Source organism: Cornus florida, unplaced genomic scaffold (genome assembly GCF_030987335.1).
Source record: "Cornus florida cultivar Cherokee Brave unplaced genomic scaffold, ASM3098733v1 CherokeeBrave_3.0.0_Hap2_Chr02, whole genome shotgun sequence".
In the NCBI taxonomy this organism is placed as follows: domain Eukaryota; kingdom Viridiplantae; phylum Streptophyta; class Magnoliopsida; order Cornales; family Cornaceae; genus Cornus; species Cornus florida.
In genome coordinates, this window is record NW_026775572.1 from 97213501 (window position 1) to 97232794 (window position 19294).

Consider the following 19294-nt stretch of genomic DNA (forward strand, 5'->3'; position numbering starts at 1 on the left):
CAACTAGCACTCGCCAACCACACATAACTTGTACGGTACTATGACAGTATAAAGCCCTAATTCGTTACCCCCCCCCCCCCCAACAAGCTTACTCGTGAAACCTATCGATACAAATGACATCAATGTCAAACAATCATTACCAGAAGTACCACAGAAACTGTGAGAGTTGCGATATGGTCCAAAATATCCGGCCGGACCATTCTGGCCAATCCAAAACTCTGACAACAATGTCATAGGCACCACTATGCTTAAGGCCTTAAATCCTCAATACTGGAAAATCTGATGACCCATAGTCTCAAAACACCGTTGTCAACCACACCAATCACGAATCCAAAGCCTGGCAAGTCTATACCTTCAAGCCAATGGATCGGACCTTACAAAATCAAACAATATCACCATCGCCCTAGTCATAACGACTCCCAACAAGACGATGCACCCAAGAACCTCCACATCATCTTAAAGCTGACCTATTACAAGGCTATGCTTAGGAATCGAGACATTAGATTAATCTCACATACAATCCCCACAACCAAGGTTATACAACCCCCAATATAGTACAGGAATGATAAAAAGGAATGAACTAATAAGGCAATTAGTCATGAAACATATATACATATACAAGTATACATTCACAAGTATATTAAGGAATATCGAAACAGAAACGCAAAATTTGTATGTGTACAAGTATACATCCATAAGTATCCTAAGCAGCACTAAATCCACCGTAGACAAGTATACAGGCTCAAGTATACTAAACCAAAACGAATTGAAAAAAACAATGTGCAAGCATACTTGGTACAAGTATACTAAACGTAAACGAAAATCCATGCACCAAACAACTAAACACATAGTGTACAAAGACAATCAAATATGCTACTTATCATATAAAGGTCAAGCATCAGAGACACGCTACACATCACCTATGACGCTAGTATGATAAAAAAATATTGTAAATAAAAAACACCTCATCTATATCATCACATAGCTACCAAATAGTCATATCCCCTCTAAGGCATGCTCCAAACAACAAGGCTTATAAACATGTAGGAATGACTATGTAAATAAAAATCCCACAAAAACAAAAGCAATAAGGGATGAAATGCCTCTCAAAAGGACAACTCACCAAAAGTGAATCCCAAAAACCCGAATGAGTCCAATCCCTCACTGCGAGGAAATGAATTATCTCCTAGAGTGAACACTAAGGTTCCCGAAACAAATGGCCTACAAGTCTTTCCCAAGACTGACTCAAACCCAAGGTTAAGTCCTAACACAACATAAGACAAAACCACCACTTTAAGAAGAAAAGGCATAAGAACCTCACCATTGAGGCCTACAAAGACAAAACTCCCAATCCTCAAGGAAGGACTCGAGTTAATCTGACTTATCGTCCCATGACACTAGAAACAAGACCCCAATGACGTCATCACATCAAGGTCACCACGAAACCCCAAGTGACGATACCAACACCCCAGACACTCCCCGACCATGCTGTGAAGCCACAAAGGGAAAAGGAAATAAAATAGTGCCTCCTTGGCCCATGTCTCATTCCACCAGACAAGGACTACGACTCTGTGCTCACATGACCCTTACTCGCATCAACCGCTAGACTAAAGTCTCGGAACACCCAAACCATCAAAACAGACAAGAAGGTTCCCCGACATGGGGTCCTTACAGAATGAGTTTCTCCTACCCAAGGAGGAAACTTCACAAGACATTGATGTATCCAAGAGATACGGCGAACTCCAAGAGATAATGCCCTAGCATCAATCTCAACCAACCATGCTGGGATAACCCACAATGCCTAAACAAGACACAAAATAAGCAGTTAACACGTAACACAGCAATGGACTACGTACTCACACAAGTAGTAAAGGATCACATAGGGCATGTCAATGTATGTATTATACTATCATGCTAAGAATAACAAACACATGTAATATGCCAAAGCAAATAAGCATAACCCACATGCTAAGTAGACAAGCGTAAATCAACATGCTAAAATGGACAAGCATATATAATGGAAGCATATACTACATGCTAAGACAAGCAAACACATACAATACGTTAATGCAAATAGACATATACAATGTACTCCGACAGACAAGCATATACAACATGCTAAGACCCACAAGTATAAACAATGTACAAAGTAAACAAGTACATATATCATGCTGAAGCAGTTAAAGTAAACTTCTAAACATACGTCCACATAAGCACGTAAACATTTTATCAAGAAGCAATTAAACACATAGAGTATAGCAACACAAGCATGATATGCACCCAAAACCCGTCGTCCTAAGGTTTTCGAACCTAGGAGCTCTGATACCACCTGTGACGACCTTGGTTCTTCATAGTATAATCTCAAATTAATATATGTTAAGGGAGATAGCATAGTCTTCACATATATCACATCAAATATCGAATCATGGGATTAAAACACTTAAAATAAAATTAATTAAACTCATTAATTAATTTTCTCTAGATTTCCAAATAACTCCAAATGTCCTCAATTTTACATAGGTTGAAGAACATACCAAGGCCTATTTTAATGTTACATTACAAGTTGATTTCATGCTTGTACAACTATGCGAATTAATCTTTCACAAACGATAAATATTAAATAAAATTCGCATTTTTGATTCAAATGCTCCCAATTTAATATATGTTGATATACATACCAAGGCCTAATTTACTAGCATGCCATAATTTAATTCTAAGGTACACACCTTCATGAGAATTAAATCTTAAACATAGAAGATAATTAAATTAAATTCTAAAACTTGAACAAAGGCATGCTTAAAAGTTGTATATGCTTATATAACAATCAATACAACATTAATATAAACCTAAGACATCCCCTACCTCAATTTAAGATGAAAATCTTAAAAGCCACCAAAATGAAACGGTTCTGAATCTGACAATACTTCAGGGTTCTGTTAGGGACAACACGGTGAACATTAAACTCCAAAGAGGACCTACCAAAATCTTAACTTGACCTCAAATCCGAACTCAAAATTTGGCCAAAAATAGGTTCTAATAAGGGAGAAAGATGCGCGTCATCAAGACAAACATAAAACACAAAGGCACTATGACTTTTTAACAAAGGGAAGGATGTTTAATTGAGAGAAGAAGGGTGGCAGCCCCCCTTGGGTTGCCATGGTAGCTGCTGGTCATGCGTGGAAAGAGGAGAAGGTCAAAAATGAAATGTCTCACGCCCCTTTTATAGGAAAACTCTAAAAGTGTCCTGTAAGGGTCCCGCTGGGTCTGAAAAAGTGAAATTTGAGAAGAAGCGCACAAATGACAAATTTCTGTGAACAAAAAAGAACCAAAATTAGAAAATATGAACAACAAAAGAAATGATGTCAAAAATTGAATCTCGAGCAGAGAGATATGCCTCGAACTAGTTTGGTGGCAACTAGGGCCAGAAACCCTGAAACTGGGGGAAAACGACCAGAAGGCAATTCTAAGAGTACACGACTCGACAAAAAGTGAAAATGAATTCCGTACAAGGATCCAGGCTCAAAACGAGGTATTTTTGCAATAACTTTCATTAATTGCACAATGGCCCCTCCAAAAAGTGAAAACTACACAAATGACCCAGAATGAAAATATCTTCCAAAAATATTTTCTTAAAAACTCCTAAAATAAAATCTCTCCAAAAGATAATTATGAAAAACACCACAAGAAACAAAAATGTTTTTGAAGAACTTTGCATCCATGGCCCTATGGACACCGGGAGCAACCAGAGTACTTTCCTCCAAAAGTAAAGATACGTATTTCGTGCAAACCACTTAGAATGAAGATACATGAAGTCAAAAACCAACTCTGAATACAAAAAGTGAGGCTATGCCAACAAAGTGACAAACAGGTAAAAAACAAAATAGGGAAAAGGACGAAAAGTGAATAGTGTCGAAAAATGAAAAATGTGGGAATGACTCGATCCTTAAAGGAAGTTATCAATCCAAAGGAAAGAGTCTCAGAAACCATTTTTGAGCACTCGATACGACACTAAATGATGAGAAACCGAACTCAGAAAAGAAATTTCAACGAAAAAAAAAAACAATCCGCAAAATTATGAGGAAAAAGAAAACAGAGAAAATAGCCGGGTCATTACAAGTACTACTCTCACCCAAGTACGTTTCACAGTGGAATTCTGATGGGATCCGGTGCATTAGTGCTGGTATGATCGCACCCGACAAACTCTCGCCTTTATTTCCCTTTAAACCCATTTCCACCCCGTTCTATTGCCCATACCGATGCGTTCGCTCGCCATAAATAAATAAACTAATAAAATATACAAACACATTAATAAAATTAAACATCCGAAATTGGACAAAAAAGGGGTGCAACATGAGCACTTCCCAGGGGGTCACCCATCCTAGTTCTACATTCGCGTTCTGATGGGATCCAGTGCATGAGTGCGGGCATGATCGCACCCGAAAAACTCTTGCCTCCATTTCCCTTTAAACCCATTCCTACCCCATTCTATTGCCCTTGCCGACGCGTTCGCTCGCCATAAATAAATATACTATTAAATATAAACACACACATTAATAAAATTAAAAATCTAAAACCAGACAAAATAGGGGTGCTACACGAGGACTTCCCAGGGGTTCACCCATCCTAGTACTACTCTAGCCCAGGCATGCTTAACTGTAGAATTTTGATGGGATCCAGTGCATTAGTGCTGGTATGATCGCACTCGACAAACTCTCGCCTTAATTTCCCTTTAAACCCATTCCCACTTTGTTCCATTGACCTTACCGACTCGTTCGCTCGCCATAAATAAATAAACTAATAAAAATATACTTACACATTAACAAAATTAAAAATCCGAAACCGGACAAAGAATGGGTGCAACACGAGGACTTTCCCGGGGGTCACCCATCCTAGTACTACTCTCGCCCAAGCATGCTTAACTGCGGAGTTCTGATGGGATTGGGTGCATTAGTACTGGTCTGATCGCACCCGACAAACTCGCGCCTCCATTTGCCTTTAAACCCATTCCCACCCCGTTATATTGCCCATGCCGAAGCGTTCGGTCGCCATAAATAAATAAACAAATAAAAATATACACACACAATAATGAAATTAAAAATTAAAAACTGGACAAAAAAGGACTGCAACACGAGGACTTCCTAGGGGGTCACCAATCCTAGTACTACTCTCGCCCAAACACACTTAACTGCAGAGTTCTGATGGGATTTGGTGCATTAGTGCTGGTATGATCGCACCCGATAAACTCTCGCCTCCATTTCCCTTTAAATCCATTCCTACCCTGTTTTATTGCCCTTGCCGACGTGTTCGCTTGCCATAAATAAATAAACTAATAAAAATATACACACACACACATTAATGAAATTAAATATCTGAAATCGGACAAAAAAAGGGTGCAAGGCGAGGACTTCCCAGGGGGTCACCCATCCAAGTACTTCTCTTGCCCAAACACACATAACTGCAGAGTTCTGATGGGATTCGGTGCATTAGTACTAGTATGATCGCACTCGACAAACACTCGCCTCCATTTCTCTTTAAACCCATTCTCACCACGTTCTATTGCCCTTGCCGAAGCGTTCACTCACCATAAATAAATAAACTAATAAAAATATACACACACACATTAGTGAAATTAAAAATCTGAAACCGGACAAAAAAGGGGTGTAGCGCGAGGACTTCCCAGGGGGTCACCCATCCTAGTACTACTCTCGCCCAAGCACACTTAACTGCGGAGTTCTGATGGGATCCGATGCATTAGTACTGGTAAGATCGCACTCGACAAACTTTTGCCTCCATTTGCCTTTAAACCCATTGCCACCCCGTTCTATTGTCCTTGCCGATGCGTTCTCTCGCCATAAATAAATAAACTAATAAAAATATTGACATACATTAACGAATTTAAAAATCTGAAACCGGACAAAAAAGAGATGCAATACGGGGACTTCCCAGGGGGTCACCCATCCTAGTACAACTCTCGCCCAAGCACGCTTAACTGCGGAGTTGTAATGGGATCCGGTGCATTAGTGCTAGTATGATCGCACCGGACAAACTCTTACCTCCATTTCCCTTTAAAGCGATTCCCACCCTATTCTATTGCCCTCGCCGACACGTACGCTCGCCATAAATAAATAAACTAATAAAAATAAACACACATATTATTGAAATTAAAAATCCGAAAACAGACAAAAAAGGGGTGCAACACGAGGACTTCCTAGGTGGTCAACCGTCCAAGTTCTATTCTCGCCCAAGCACGCTTAACTGCGGAGTTCTAATGGGATCCGGTGCATTAGTGCTGGTATGGTCGCACCCAACAAACACACACCTGCATTTCCCTTTAAAACCATTCCCACACCGTTCTATTGCACTTGCCGATGCTTTTGCACGCCATAAATAAATAAACTAATAAAAATATATGCGCACATTAATGAAATTTAAAATCCAAACCCGGACAAAAAAGGGGTGCAACACGAGGACTTCCCAGGGAGACATCCATCATACTACTACTCTCGCCCACGCACGCTTAACTACAGAGTTTTGATGGGATTTGGTGCATTAGTACTGGTATGATCGCACCCGACAAACGCTTGCCTCCATTTTCCTTTAAACCCATTCCCACCCCATTCTATTGCCATTGCTGAAGCGTTCGCTCGCTATAAATAAATAAACTAATAAAAATATATACACACATTAATGAAATTAAAAATCCGAAACCGAACAAAAAAGGGGAGCAACATGAGGACTTCCCAGGGGGTCACCCATCCTAGTACTACTCTCACCCAAGCATGCTTAACTGTGGAGTTCTGATGGGATCTGGTGCACTAGTGTTGGTATGATCGAACCCGACAAAATCTTGCCTCCATTTCCCTTTAAACCAGTTCCCACCCCATTCTGTTGCCCTTGCTAACACGTTCACTCTCCATAAATAAATAAACTTATAAAAATATACACACACATTATAAAAATTAAAAATCAAAAACCGGACAAAAAAGAGGTGCAACGCAAGGACTTCCAAGGTGGTCACCCATCCAATTTCTACTCTCGTCCAAGCGTGCTTAACTGCGGAGTTCTAATGCAATCTAGTGCATTAGTGCTGGTATGATCGCACTCGAAAAACTCTCGCCTCCATTTCCCTTTAAACCCATTCCTACCCCGTTCTATTACCCTTGCCGTCGCGTTCGCTCGCCATAAATAAAAAAACTAATAAAAATATACACACACATTAATAAAATTAAAAATCCAAAATCGGACAAAAAAGGGGTGCAACACGTGAACTTTCTAAGGAGCCACCCATCCTAGTACTACTCTCGCCCAAGCACACTTAACTACGGAATTCTAATGGGATCCAATGCATTAGTGCTAGTATGATCGCACCCAACAAACTCTCGCCTCCATTTCGCTTTAAACTCACTCCCACCCCATTCTATTGTCCTTGCCGACACGTTCACTCGCCACAAATAAATAAACTTATAAAAATATACACACACATTAATGAAATTAAAAATCCAAAACCGGATAAAAAAGGTGTGCAACACGTAGACTTCCTTGGGGTTCACGTATCCTAGTACTACTCTTGCCCAAGCAGGTTTAACTGTGTAGTTCTAATGGGATCCGGTGCATTAGTGCTGGTGTGATCGCACCCGACAAACACTCAACTCCATTTCCCTTTAAACCCATTACCACCTCATTCTATTGCCCTTGCCGACGCGTTCGCTCGCCATAAATAAATAAACTAATAAAAATATACACACACCTTAATGAAATTAAAAATCTGAAACCGGACGAAAAAGGGGTGCAACACAAAGACTTCCCAAGGGGTCACCTATCCCGATACTACTCTCGCCCAAGTGCGCTTAACTGCAGAGTTATGATGTGATCTGGTGCATTAGCGCTGGTATGATTGCTCCCGACAAACGTTCACTTTCATTTCCCTTTAACCTATTCCCACCCCGTTCTATTGCCCTTACCGACGCATTCTTTTGCTATAAATAAATAAACTTATAAAAATATACACACACATTAATGAAATTAAAAATCCGAAATCGGATTAAAAAGGGGTGCAACACGAGGACTTCCCAGGGGGTCACCCATCCCGATACTACTTTCGCACAAGTGCGCTTAACTGCGGAGTTATGATGGGATCCGGTGCATTAGTGCTGGTATGATCGCTCCCGACAAATGCTCTCCTCCATTTTCCTTTAACCCATTCCCACCTCGTTCTATTACCCTTGCTGACGCGTTCTCTTGCCATAAATAAATAAACTTATAAAAATATACACACACATTACTGAAATTAAAAATCCGAAACTGGACAAAAAAGGGGTGCAACACGAGGACTTCCCAGGGGGTCACCCATCTTGGTACTACACTCCCCCAAGTGCGCTTAACTGCGGAGTTATGATAGGATCCGGTGCATTAGTGCTGGTATGATCGCTTCCGACAAACGCTTACCTCCATTTCCCTTTAACCCATTCCCACCCCGTTCTATTACCCTTCCCAACGCATTCTCTTGGCATAAATAAATAAACTTACAAAAATATACACACACATTAATGAAATTAAAAATCCGAAACCTGGACAAAAAAGGGGTATAACACGAGGACTTCCAAGGGAGTCACCCATCCCAGTGCTACTCTCGCCCAAGCACGCTTTACTGTAGAGTTCTGATGGGATCCGGTGCATAAGTGCTGGTATGATCGCACTCGATAAACTCTCGCCTCCATTTCCCTTTAATTCCATTCCCACCCCGTTCTATTGCCATTTCCGACGCGTTCGCTCGACATAAATAAATAAACTAAAAAATATATACACACACATTAATGAAATTAATAATCCGAAGCCGAAATAAAAAGGGGTGCCATATGAGGACTTCCCAGGGGGTTACACATCCTAGTACTACTCTCACCCAAGTACGCTTAACTGTAGAGTTCTGATGCGATCCGGTGTATTACTGCTGGTATGATTGCACCCGACAAACTCTTTCCTCCATTTCCCTTTAAACCCATTCCCACCTCGTTCTATTGCCCTTGCCGACGTGTTCGCTCACCATAAATAAATAAACTAATAAAAATACACATACACATTAATGAAATTAGAAATCCGAAACCAAACACAAAAAGGGTGTAACACGAGGACTTCCCAATGGGTCACCCATCCTAGTACTACTCTCGCCCAAGCACGCTTCACTATGGAGTTCTGAAGGGATCCGGTGCATTAGTGCTGGTATGATCGCCCTCGACAAACTCTCTCCTCCATTTCCCTTTAAACCCATTCCCACCCCGTTCTATTGCCCTTGCCGATGCGTTCGCTGGCCATAAATAAATAAACTAATAAAAAAACACACACACATTAACGAAATTAAAAATCCGTAACTGGATAAAAAAAGGGTGCAACACGAGGACTTCGCAGGGGGTCACCCATCCTACTACTACTCTCACCCAAGCACGCTTCACTACGAAGTTTTGATAAGATCCGTTGCATTAGTGTTGGTATGATCGTACCTGACAAACTCTCGCCTCTATTTCCCTTTACACCCAATCCCACCCTATTCTATTGCCCTTGCCGATGCATTCGCTCGCTATAAGTAAATAAACTAGTAAAAATATACACACACTTTAATGAAATTAAAAATCCAAAATCAGACTAAAAAGGTGTGCAACACGAGGACTTACGAGGAGGTCATGCATCCTAGTACTACTCTTGCCCAAACAGGCTAAACTGTGGAGTTCTGATGGGATCCGGTGCATTAGTGCTGGTATGATCGCACCCGACAAACTCTCACTTCCATTTCTCTTTAAATTCATTGCCGCCCCATTCTATTGCCCTGACCGACGCGTTATGTGACGACCTTGGTTTTTAGGCCAGCGTATCCTGTGATGAACCGAAGGTTGACCCGATAATGGATCCGATAAGCGAAAGCGAACATAGAAAACAAGACTCTAAGAAGTCAAAGTGATCTTCCATGAGGTCGTGGAACTCAATCAGAACTGATGCGGAAGCAAAAGGTCAAAAATATGACAAATAAGCCCCCAGGGGCAAAATAGTTATTTTTGAAAAATGTGGATTCGGGTGCCACCGAGCACACCGCTAGAAAGACAGCAAAAAATTAACAAATCTAGACTCAAGAATCACCTGATTCAGAGTCCGGATGAAGAAGATATAAAACTCCAAAGTTTCATAAAAACCAACTTTCGGGTTTCAAAACAGTGTGGCAAGGGTAATTGACAAGGGGTAAAATGGTCTTTTTAGACAAAATTGGATGCAACTGAGCATACCGATAGATAGACTAGAAAAAACTAATAAACTTAGACTCAAAAATCACTTGATTTGGAGTCGGGACGAAGAAGATATGAAGCCTCAAAGTTTCAAAAAATTAGACTTATTTTCCGGGTAAGAAATCTGGGCAGGAATAGTGTTTTAATAGCAAGCACCAATTAAATTTTTTTTTTCCAGAACCGAGGCTAAAAACGGACCCTTAAACGAGTTTTTCTGGAAAAATACGAAAAAGAAACCCCCCTTAAAATCACGTTTTCTACCCAACTATGCCCCTTGAACAGCCCTAAAATACGATGTAAAAAAAATACGATGTAAAGTCCCTAAAATGCCCCTTGAACAGCCTAGGTCAAAATGGACCCAAAAAGCTGCTATAAGCATTTTTTTCCATAAATAGCCAGAACAGAGAGTAAAAACGGGATAGTAGATGAATTTTTCTGGAAAAACACAAAGAAGAAAACCCCCTCAAAATTGAATTTTCTACGTGACTCGTAAGAGAAATAAAATAAAACACAATGTAGAATTCCCGAAATGCCCCTTCATGAAATATGGTCATGGAGGTCCAAAAAGCTGCTAAAAAAAAAATAGAAAGCTGAATTTTACGATCGATTTCCGGCACCAAGACGACATTTTTTGGAAAAACACGAAAAATAAACCCCCCCCTAAAATCACGTTTTCTATTCAACCATGTTGAAAGAAGGAAATAAAACTGAATTAAAAAGTCTAGAATGACCCTAGGTCAGAATATGCAACAAAAACGCAAAATGAATTCGTAGGAGGCTCAAAACACAAACGATGAGGTTTTGCCCAGAAACGACTATGCACGCAAATATAACTTACCTATTTAGACACGCTACAATGGTCCATGGCTTAAAAATACCACCGATACAAAATCCGACCCCACAACGGGCAAAAAGGCAAAAATGGAACTTGGAATGAAACCTCGGAATCCAAAAATACAAAGCGAGATCAAATGACCGTTTGGCCCTTGGCCACACTTCAAACATGATTAATAAGACCCTATGAAAGAATGAGAATAGAATTCCCACACCCGATGAAACCATGGAGAAGCATTGACTTGCGATTTTTCATGGTTTTCATAACATTTCATGAAGTTAAAAAGTTACAAAGAATACAATAGACATGTCATTGGCCTCCGGCCTCATCTCATACATATCAAATACATTGAAAGGAATGTACTTAAGTACACATTACATACATGGAATCAAATATACATATTTTGACATATAAGTCTACAAAATGACATTTCATGCTAACATTTTTATGAAATGGAAACTTGAAAGCTACACGACATCCAAGGAATGCTAGGCTTCACGAACCAAGTCTTCGTACCTGAAATATGCCCCAGTATCGTAGGGGTGAGTAACATAAAGCTACTCGTAGGAGATGAGCATGCATCGACCTAGCATTTTACAAATTTATCACCTTAAGGTGAAACATGTTAAAGGGGTTCATGCCACCTAACGTCTATATCGAAATGAGACTCAGGGATCATCCTACGCTATCTTAGAGTGTTTCTAGCATAAATCACATCATCTATGCCATTTAAACAATATGGAAGCACGTTATACAAAGCAACAATATATAGGTTCTTAAAGGTATTAACTTGCAATCTCGAATACAGAAATAACTAAAGTGATCATGTCACCTAACGTCTATGTTCTAAATAAGTCTAAGGAATCAACCTAGGCCATACTGAACAGTCAAAATGCAAATTACAACTTCAATGCAGTCTAACCACATAAAAACATATTATACAAGGCAACAAAATACAATTTCTTAAAGCTATCAGCTTGGAATCTAAAGCACGAAAACAACAGAAGTGGGTCATGCCACCTAACGTCTATGTTATAAATGAATGAATAGGATCAATCCTAAGGTTTATTAGAACGTCAAAACATGATTTTCAATATCGATGCACTTCAACCAACATTGGAACTTCCAATACAATGCATAAAGCACAATTTCGCAAAGTTAACATCCTGTAACTTAAAATGGAACGACAAATAAGAAACAACAAGTTACAACATCATCTAGTTATCAACTTGAAAATGAAATGCGAAATCAAACAAAGTGGATACTCGGACGTCACGCCGGATTAGACTGACAACATAGTTACTTTAGGATTACTAGCTTATGGGTAACCTCCCTATGTGCGCGCTAGACCATATAGAGGGACTATCCCCCGTACTAGAACCATGTCCTAGCCATAGTCAAACAACGACATCCCCAAGTTTCCAAAATCAACAAGTTGTGCAACAACGCATATATCAACAGGAATATGTAAGATAATCAACTATCTACTAAGCACAACCAAATTCGGAAACCTATACAATACATGCTCTAAATGCACAACTAATATGATATGATGAATGTGGAATCTTCAGTGTGCGATTCGTTACACGCTATGCGTGGAAGATGTTAAACACGAAGTGTGCAAATCATTACACAAGGCAACAATATATTCAATAAGGAAAACATATTCTCATGAATACAAACATAGCAACTATGTTATCCAATGTTCAAAACATAACCAAATGAATATACAACAAGTCTAAGTCCATGATTTGAATATAGAAACCACTTCTAAAACACAACTAGATCATGGAGCAAATTGATAGAATTTAAATAGATAAACACAATTAAATTCTCTAGATTTCTGATTCAATTTCAATTAACCTCAATTTAATACATGTTAAAGGGCATGGCAAGGTCATCATCTATATCCATTCTAAAGCTCAATTAGGTTGTTAGAACAACAAAGTAGAACTTTAATTAAATCATGCTAATTTAAATCCCAAGGTTCTAAAACAACTTCAAATAGTCCCAAATTAATATATACTAGTAAACAAGTCATGGCCAATACAAATATCAAGTTAAAACCTTAATTAAGCTAATGGGACTACAAAATAGATTTTAATTAATTCTTTTAATTAAACCTACTAGATTTTCAAACTTAACCAAATGCTCTCAATTTAACATATCTTAGAGAACATGCTAAGGACTAATGTAATATCACATTATAAGTTTATTTCATTCAATTTAAGACCATGTGAATTAAACTTTCACTAAAATATAAATTAAAAGTTACAATTCTCATGCAATTAATCCCAATTTAATATACGTGAACAACTATACCTAAGCTTAATTTTCTAGTATGCTACAATATAATTCCAAGTTGTATATCACCATGAGGATTAAATCTTAAACATGGAATTTAATTAAATAAAAGGTTTCAAAACCTAACCGAATATTCTAAATCAAATATATGTGAAGCTATATGGCATGTAAATCAAGAATATTAAGTCTGAATTCAAATGGAGTGAATAGTGCACTCGGGCCAAATTAATTAATCAAATTAATTAAAAATTACTAATTTTCAAAACACCTCAAATTACTTTCAAATTCAACTATGTTGGAGAGAATGTTAAGGCCTAATTTAATATGCTAACACATATTGATTTTGAGCTAGTTAAGGCCACATGATTTAATATTTTATTCAAAATAAATATTAAATAAAATCTTTATTACTTGTTCAAATTTCCTCAATTTAATATATGTCAATGACCATATTATAGAGTATTATATTACCATGCTACATTTTTAAAACAAGTCATAAGCAACCGGGAAAATCAAATCCAATACAAGAAAATTAAATAATAAAATCTCTAGATTTCATATTTAAGCATGCAATCAAGTTGTATAAGCATCAATAGCATGTTATATAACAAGAATTAAACCTATAGCACCTCCTACCTCAATTTGAGATGAAAATCCCAAATCCCCATTGAATTGAAACGACTCCGAATCCGACGAAACTCCTAGGTTTTGTCGGGGACAACACGATCTATATGAATCCCCAAGAAGCCCCATGAGAATCCAAACTTGACCTCAATCCCAAACTTGAAATTTGGTCAGAAATGGTTTCTAATAAGGGGTAATGGTAGAGCACGATGAGGCGAACAACAAATGCTAAGGCCGAAGGATTTCTACCAAGGAAATCAAGTGGAGGAAAAGAAAGAGTGAAGGCAGTGCCTTGGGCTCCCATGGCTGCCAGCCAAGAGGAGGAAGAAGGTTTGAAAATCTGATTTTAAAAATTAGGGCAACCTATTTATAGAAATCTCAAAAAGTGCCCCGTAAGGGCCCCGCCCGGTCCGGAAAAGTTGATTTTGAACAAACGTGCTCAAACGGAAAAACTCCATGAACAAAAAAGATTTCAAATAAGAAAATATGAACAACAGAAGAAATGGCATAAAAAACCGAGTCTCGAGCAGAAAGTTATGCCCCAAACAAGTTCGGTGGCAACCGGGTCCAGAAACTCTAAACCTGGAGAAAAATGACCAGAAGGAAATTCTATGAATTTATGAGTCAACAAAAAGTAAAAATGAATCCCGTATGAGGATCCAGGCTCCAAACGAGACATTTCTACAATAACTTTTGTTAATTGCATAATGGCCCCTACAAAAAGGGTTAACTGCGAAATTGCCCTAGAATGAAAATATCTTCCAAAAGATATTTTCTTAGATGCCCCTGAAATAAAATATCTTCAAAAGATATTTATGAAAAACACCCCAAGAAATGAAATTAATTCCAAAGATTTATGCATCCATGCCCATATGGGCACCGGGAGCAACCAGAGTACTTTCTTGCAAAAGTAAAGATACGTATTTCGTGGAAACCACTCATGATAAGGATACGTGAAGTCAAAAACCAACTCCAAGCTTGAAAAGTGAGGTTGTCCCAAAAACTGGCAAACGGAGATAGGATGAAATAAGGAAAATGACAGAATAGGAAAAAGACGAAATAGCGCATAGTGTCCAAAAACGAAAAATGCGAAATGACTCGATCCTCAAAGGAAGTTGCCAATTCACATGAAAGAGTCTTGGAAACCAATTCCGAGCACTCGAGATGACACTAAGCAACACAAAACAGAGCTCAGAAAGGAAAATTAAACGAAAAAAATTCATTCGTAAAATTTCAGGAAAAAGCAAAGGAAGGCAAATGACCGGGTCGTTACATATTCGCTCGCCATCAATAAATAAACTAATAAAAATATACACACACCTTAATGAAAATAAAAATACAGAACCGGACGAAAAAGGGGTGTAACACGAGGACTTCCCAGCAGGTCACCCATCCCGGTATTGCTCTCACCTAAGAAAGCTTAACTGCCGAGTTCTGATGGGATCCGGTGCATTAGTGCTAGTATGATCGCTCCCGACAAACTCTCGCCCCCCGTTTCCCTTTAAACCCATTCCCACCACGTTCTATTGCCCTTGCCGACGCGTTCGCTCGCCATAAATAAATAAACGTATAAAAATATACAAACACGTTAATGAAATTAAAAATCCGAAACCGGGCAAAAAAGGGGTGCAACACATGGACTACCCAGGGGGTCACCCATCCTAGTACTACTCTCGCCTAAGCATGTTTTGCTGCGGAGTTTAGATAGGATCCGGTGCGTTAGTGCTGGTATGATCGCACCCTACTAACTCTCGCCTCTATTTCCCTTTAAACCCATTCCCATCCTGTTCTATTGTCCTTGCCGACGCGTTCGCTCGCCATAAATAAATAAACTAATAAAAATATACACACACATTAATGAAATTAAAAATTCAAAATAGGACAAAAATGGGGTACAACACGAGGACTTCCCAAGGGGTCACCTATCCTAGTACTACTCTCGCCCAAGCACGCTTCACTGCAAAGTTTTAATGGGATTCGGTCTATTAGTACTGGTTTGATCGCAGTCGACAAACTCTCGCCTCCATTTCCCTTTAAACCCATTCCCACCCCGTTCTATTGCCCTAGCCGACGCGTTCGCTCGCCATAAATAAATAAACTAATTAAAATATACACACACATTAATGAAATTAAAAATCTGAAACCGGACAAAAAGGGGGTGTAACACGAGAACTTCCCAGGGGGTCACCCATCCTAGTACTACTCTCGCCCAAGCACGCTTACCTTTGGAGTTCTGATGCGATCCGTTGCATTAGTGCTGGTATTATCGCACCCGACAAACTCTCGCCTCCATTTCCCTTTAAACCCATTCTTACCCCGTTCTATTGCCCTTACCAACACGTTCGTTCGCCATAAATAAATAAACTAATAAAAATATACTCACATATTAATGAAATTAAAAATCCTAAACTAGACCAAAAAGGGGTGCCACACGAGGACTTCCTAGGTGGTAACCCATCCTAGTACTACTCTCGCCCAAACACGTTTCACTGCGGAGTTCTGATGGGATCCATTGCATTAATGCTGGTATTATCGCCCCCGATGAACCCTCTCCTCCATTTCCCTTTAAACCTATTCCCACCCCGTTCTATTGCCCTTGCCGACGAGTTCGCTCGCCCTAGATAAATAAACTAATTAAAATATACACACAAATTAGTGAAATTAAAAATCCATAACCGGACAAAAAAGCGGTGCAACACGAGGACTTCCCAAGGGGTCACCCATCCTTGTACTACTCTCACCCAAGCACGCTTCACTATGGAGTTCTAATAGGATCCGGTGTATTAGTGCTGGTATGATCACACCCGACAAACTGTCACCTCTATTTCCTTTTAAACCCATTCCCACCCTATTTTATTGTCCTTGCCGACGCTTTCGCTCGACTTATATAAATAAATTAATAAAAATATACACACATATTAATGAAATTAAAAATCCGGAACCGGACAAAAAAGGGGTGCAACATGAGGACTTCCCAGGGGGTCACCCATCCTAGTACTATTCTGGCCCAAGCACGCTTAGATGCGGAGTTCTGAAGGTATCCGGTGCATTAGTGCTGGTATGATCGTACCCGACAAACACTCGCCTCCATTTCCCTTAATACCTCAATCAAGGCACCTGTTAAGTCACTAGACATTTTTAGCGTATAAATATTGAATCTTGGAATAAAAATAAGAGTCGAGTTCCCTTTGACGTCACACAAAGTGTTTGAATGAGTAAAGAGTGAATCTTTGTGTGAAAATACCTCAATCAAGGTACCTGTTATGCCACTTGACCTTTTTGACGCGTAATGATTGTATCTTTGAAAGAAAATCAGAGTTTTGAGTTTCAGTTATTCGACTTCCCTTCGGCGTCACAAAGAGTGTTTCAATGAGTAAAGATTGAATCTTTGAATGAAAGTACCTCAATCAAGGTACCTGTTATGTCACTTGACCTATTTAATGCATAAAGATTCAATCTTTGAAAGAAAATGAGAGTTTTGAGTTAAACATATTCGAGTTCGCTTTGGAGTCACAAAGAGTGTTTTAATGAGTAAAGGTTGAATCTTTGAATGAAAATAGCTCACTCAAGGTGCCTGTTGTGTCACTTGACCTTTTCAATGTATAAAGATTGAATCTTTGAAAGAAAATAAGAGTTTTGAGTTAAACTTATTCGAGTTCCCTTAGACGTCACAAAGAGTGTTTTAATGAGTAAAGATTGAATCTTTTAATGAAAATAGCTCAATCAGGGTAGCTGTTATGTCACTTGACCTTTTTGACGCATAAAGATTGAATCTTTGAAAGAAAATGAGAGTTTTGAGTTACAGTTATTCGAGTTCCCTTTGACGTCACAAAGAGTGTTTTAATGAGTAAGGATTGAATATTTGAATGAAAATACCTCAATCAAGGTACCTGTTATGTCACTTGACCTTTTTAATGCGGAAAGATTGAATCACTGAAAGAAAATGAGAGTTTTGAGTCAAGCTTATTCGAGTTCCGTTTGACGTCAGAAAGAGTGTTTTAATGAGTAGAGATTGAATCTTTGAATGAAAATACCTCAATTAGGGTACCTATTATGTCACTAGACTTTTTAAATGTATAAGAATTAAATATTTGAAAGAAATTTAGAGTTTTGAGCTAAACTTATTCGAGTTCCCTTTAACGTCACAAATAGTGTAATAATGAGTAAAGATTGAATGTTTGAAAGAAAATACCTCAATCAAGGTACCTGTTATGTCAGTAGACCTTTTTAATGTATAAAGACTGAATCTTTGAAAGAATATGAGAGTTTTGAGTTAAATTTATTCGAGTTACCTTTGACGTCACAAAGAGTGTTTTAATGAGTAAAGATATAATCTTTTAATGAAAATGCCTCAATCAAGGTACCTGTCTTGTCACGTGACCTTTTTAATGTATAAAGATTGAATCATTGAAAGAAAATGAGAGGTTTGAGTTAAATTTATTCGAGTTCCCTTTAACATCACAAAGAGTGTTTGAATAAGTAAAGATCGAATTCTTGAATGAAAATACCTCAATCAGGGTACCTGTTATGTCACTAGAACTTTTTAACGTATAAAGATTGAATCTTTGACAGAAATTGAGAGTTTTGAGTTAAACTTATTCGGTTTCCCTTTGACGTCCCAAAGAGTATTTTAATGAGTAAAGATTGAATCTTTGAATGAAAATACCTCAATCAACTTACCTGTTATGTCACTTGACCTTTTTAATGCGGAAAGATTGAATCATTGAAAGAAAATGAGGGTTTTGAGTTAAACTTATTCGAGTTCCGTTTGACGTCACAAAGAATGTTTTAATGAGTAGAGATTGAATCTTTGAATGAAAATGCCTCGATTGGGGTACCTATTATGTCACTAGGCTTTTTAAATGTATAAGAATTAAATATTTAAAAGAAATTTAGAGTTTTGAGCTAAACTTATTCGAGTTCCCTTTGACGTCACAAAGAGTGTAATAATGAGTAAAGATTAAATCTTTGAAAGAAAATACCTCAATCAAGATACCTGCTATGCCAGTAGACCTTTTTAATGTATAAAGACTGAATCCTTGAAAGAAAATGAGAGTTTTGAGTTAAATTTATTTGAGTTCCCTTCGACGTCACAAAGAGTGTTTTAATGAGTAAAGATATAATCTTTGAATGAAAATACCTCAATCAAGGTACCTGTCATGTCACGTGACCTTTTTAATGTATAAAGATTGAATCATTGAAGGAAAATGAGAGGTTTGAGTTAAACTTATGCGAGTTCCCTATGACGTCACAAAGAGTGTTT

The 19294-nt window shown here is 38.5% G+C and overlaps 10 non-coding genes and 17 pseudogenes across 10 annotated transcripts; all 27 read right to left on the bottom strand.

The window, feature by feature from the left end:
- Positions 1-4585: 4585 nt before the first annotated feature.
- LOC132297423 (5S ribosomal RNA) lies at positions 4586-4704 on the bottom strand (annotated as a pseudogene).
- Positions 4705-4851: 147 nt separating this feature from the next.
- Positions 4852-4970, bottom strand: LOC132297364 (5S ribosomal RNA). The gene has a single exon (XR_009479221.1). It is a non-coding gene; the product is annotated as a 5S ribosomal RNA (ribosomal RNA).
- Positions 4971-5117: 147 nt separating this feature from the next.
- Positions 5118-5236, bottom strand: LOC132297339 (5S ribosomal RNA). The gene has a single exon (XR_009479199.1). It is a non-coding gene; the product is annotated as a 5S ribosomal RNA (ribosomal RNA).
- Positions 5237-5387: 151 nt separating this feature from the next.
- On the bottom strand, positions 5388-5506 carry LOC132297434 (5S ribosomal RNA; annotated as a pseudogene).
- A 149-nt stretch (positions 5507-5655) lies between these two features.
- Positions 5656-5774, bottom strand: LOC132297326 (5S ribosomal RNA). The gene has a single exon (XR_009479186.1). It is a non-coding gene; the product is annotated as a 5S ribosomal RNA (ribosomal RNA).
- Positions 5775-5921: 147 nt separating this feature from the next.
- On the bottom strand, positions 5922-6040 carry LOC132297311 (5S ribosomal RNA). The gene has a single exon (XR_009479172.1). It is a non-coding gene; the product is annotated as a 5S ribosomal RNA (ribosomal RNA).
- A 147-nt stretch (positions 6041-6187) lies between these two features.
- Positions 6188-6306, bottom strand: LOC132297281 (5S ribosomal RNA). The gene has a single exon (XR_009479144.1). It is a non-coding gene; the product is annotated as a 5S ribosomal RNA (ribosomal RNA).
- Positions 6307-6453: 147 nt separating this feature from the next.
- Positions 6454-6572, bottom strand: LOC132297375 (5S ribosomal RNA; annotated as a pseudogene).
- A 147-nt stretch (positions 6573-6719) lies between these two features.
- LOC132297363 (5S ribosomal RNA) lies at positions 6720-6838 on the bottom strand. The gene has a single exon (XR_009479220.1). It is a non-coding gene; the product is annotated as a 5S ribosomal RNA (ribosomal RNA).
- Positions 6839-6985: 147 nt separating this feature from the next.
- LOC132297505 (5S ribosomal RNA) lies at positions 6986-7104 on the bottom strand (annotated as a pseudogene).
- Positions 7105-7251: 147 nt separating this feature from the next.
- On the bottom strand, positions 7252-7370 carry LOC132297351 (5S ribosomal RNA). Its single transcript, XR_009479209.1, has one exon. It is a non-coding gene; the product is annotated as a 5S ribosomal RNA (ribosomal RNA).
- Positions 7371-7517: 147 nt separating this feature from the next.
- LOC132297504 (5S ribosomal RNA) lies at positions 7518-7636 on the bottom strand (annotated as a pseudogene).
- Positions 7637-7783: 147 nt separating this feature from the next.
- Positions 7784-7902, bottom strand: LOC132297398 (5S ribosomal RNA; annotated as a pseudogene).
- Positions 7903-8048: 146 nt separating this feature from the next.
- On the bottom strand, positions 8049-8167 carry LOC132297388 (5S ribosomal RNA; annotated as a pseudogene).
- A 146-nt stretch (positions 8168-8313) lies between these two features.
- On the bottom strand, positions 8314-8432 carry LOC132297420 (5S ribosomal RNA; annotated as a pseudogene).
- Positions 8433-8579: 147 nt separating this feature from the next.
- On the bottom strand, positions 8580-8698 carry LOC132297390 (5S ribosomal RNA; annotated as a pseudogene).
- Positions 8699-8845: 147 nt separating this feature from the next.
- On the bottom strand, positions 8846-8964 carry LOC132297396 (5S ribosomal RNA; annotated as a pseudogene).
- A 147-nt stretch (positions 8965-9111) lies between these two features.
- On the bottom strand, positions 9112-9230 carry LOC132297327 (5S ribosomal RNA). The gene has a single exon (XR_009479187.1). It is a non-coding gene; the product is annotated as a 5S ribosomal RNA (ribosomal RNA).
- Positions 9231-9377: 147 nt separating this feature from the next.
- LOC132297501 (5S ribosomal RNA) lies at positions 9378-9496 on the bottom strand (annotated as a pseudogene).
- Positions 9497-9643: 147 nt separating this feature from the next.
- On the bottom strand, positions 9644-9762 carry LOC132297466 (5S ribosomal RNA; annotated as a pseudogene).
- A 5625-nt stretch (positions 9763-15387) lies between these two features.
- On the bottom strand, positions 15388-15506 carry LOC132297419 (5S ribosomal RNA; annotated as a pseudogene).
- Positions 15507-15654: 148 nt separating this feature from the next.
- Positions 15655-15773, bottom strand: LOC132297374 (5S ribosomal RNA; annotated as a pseudogene).
- A 147-nt stretch (positions 15774-15920) lies between these two features.
- On the bottom strand, positions 15921-16039 carry LOC132297445 (5S ribosomal RNA; annotated as a pseudogene).
- Positions 16040-16186: 147 nt separating this feature from the next.
- LOC132297289 (5S ribosomal RNA) lies at positions 16187-16305 on the bottom strand. The gene has a single exon (XR_009479152.1). It is a non-coding gene; the product is annotated as a 5S ribosomal RNA (ribosomal RNA).
- A 147-nt stretch (positions 16306-16452) lies between these two features.
- LOC132297372 (5S ribosomal RNA) lies at positions 16453-16571 on the bottom strand (annotated as a pseudogene).
- A 147-nt stretch (positions 16572-16718) lies between these two features.
- On the bottom strand, positions 16719-16837 carry LOC132297345 (5S ribosomal RNA). The gene has a single exon (XR_009479204.1). It is a non-coding gene; the product is annotated as a 5S ribosomal RNA (ribosomal RNA).
- Positions 16838-16984: 147 nt separating this feature from the next.
- On the bottom strand, positions 16985-17103 carry LOC132297402 (5S ribosomal RNA; annotated as a pseudogene).
- Between the last annotated feature and the right edge of the window lie 2191 nt (positions 17104-19294).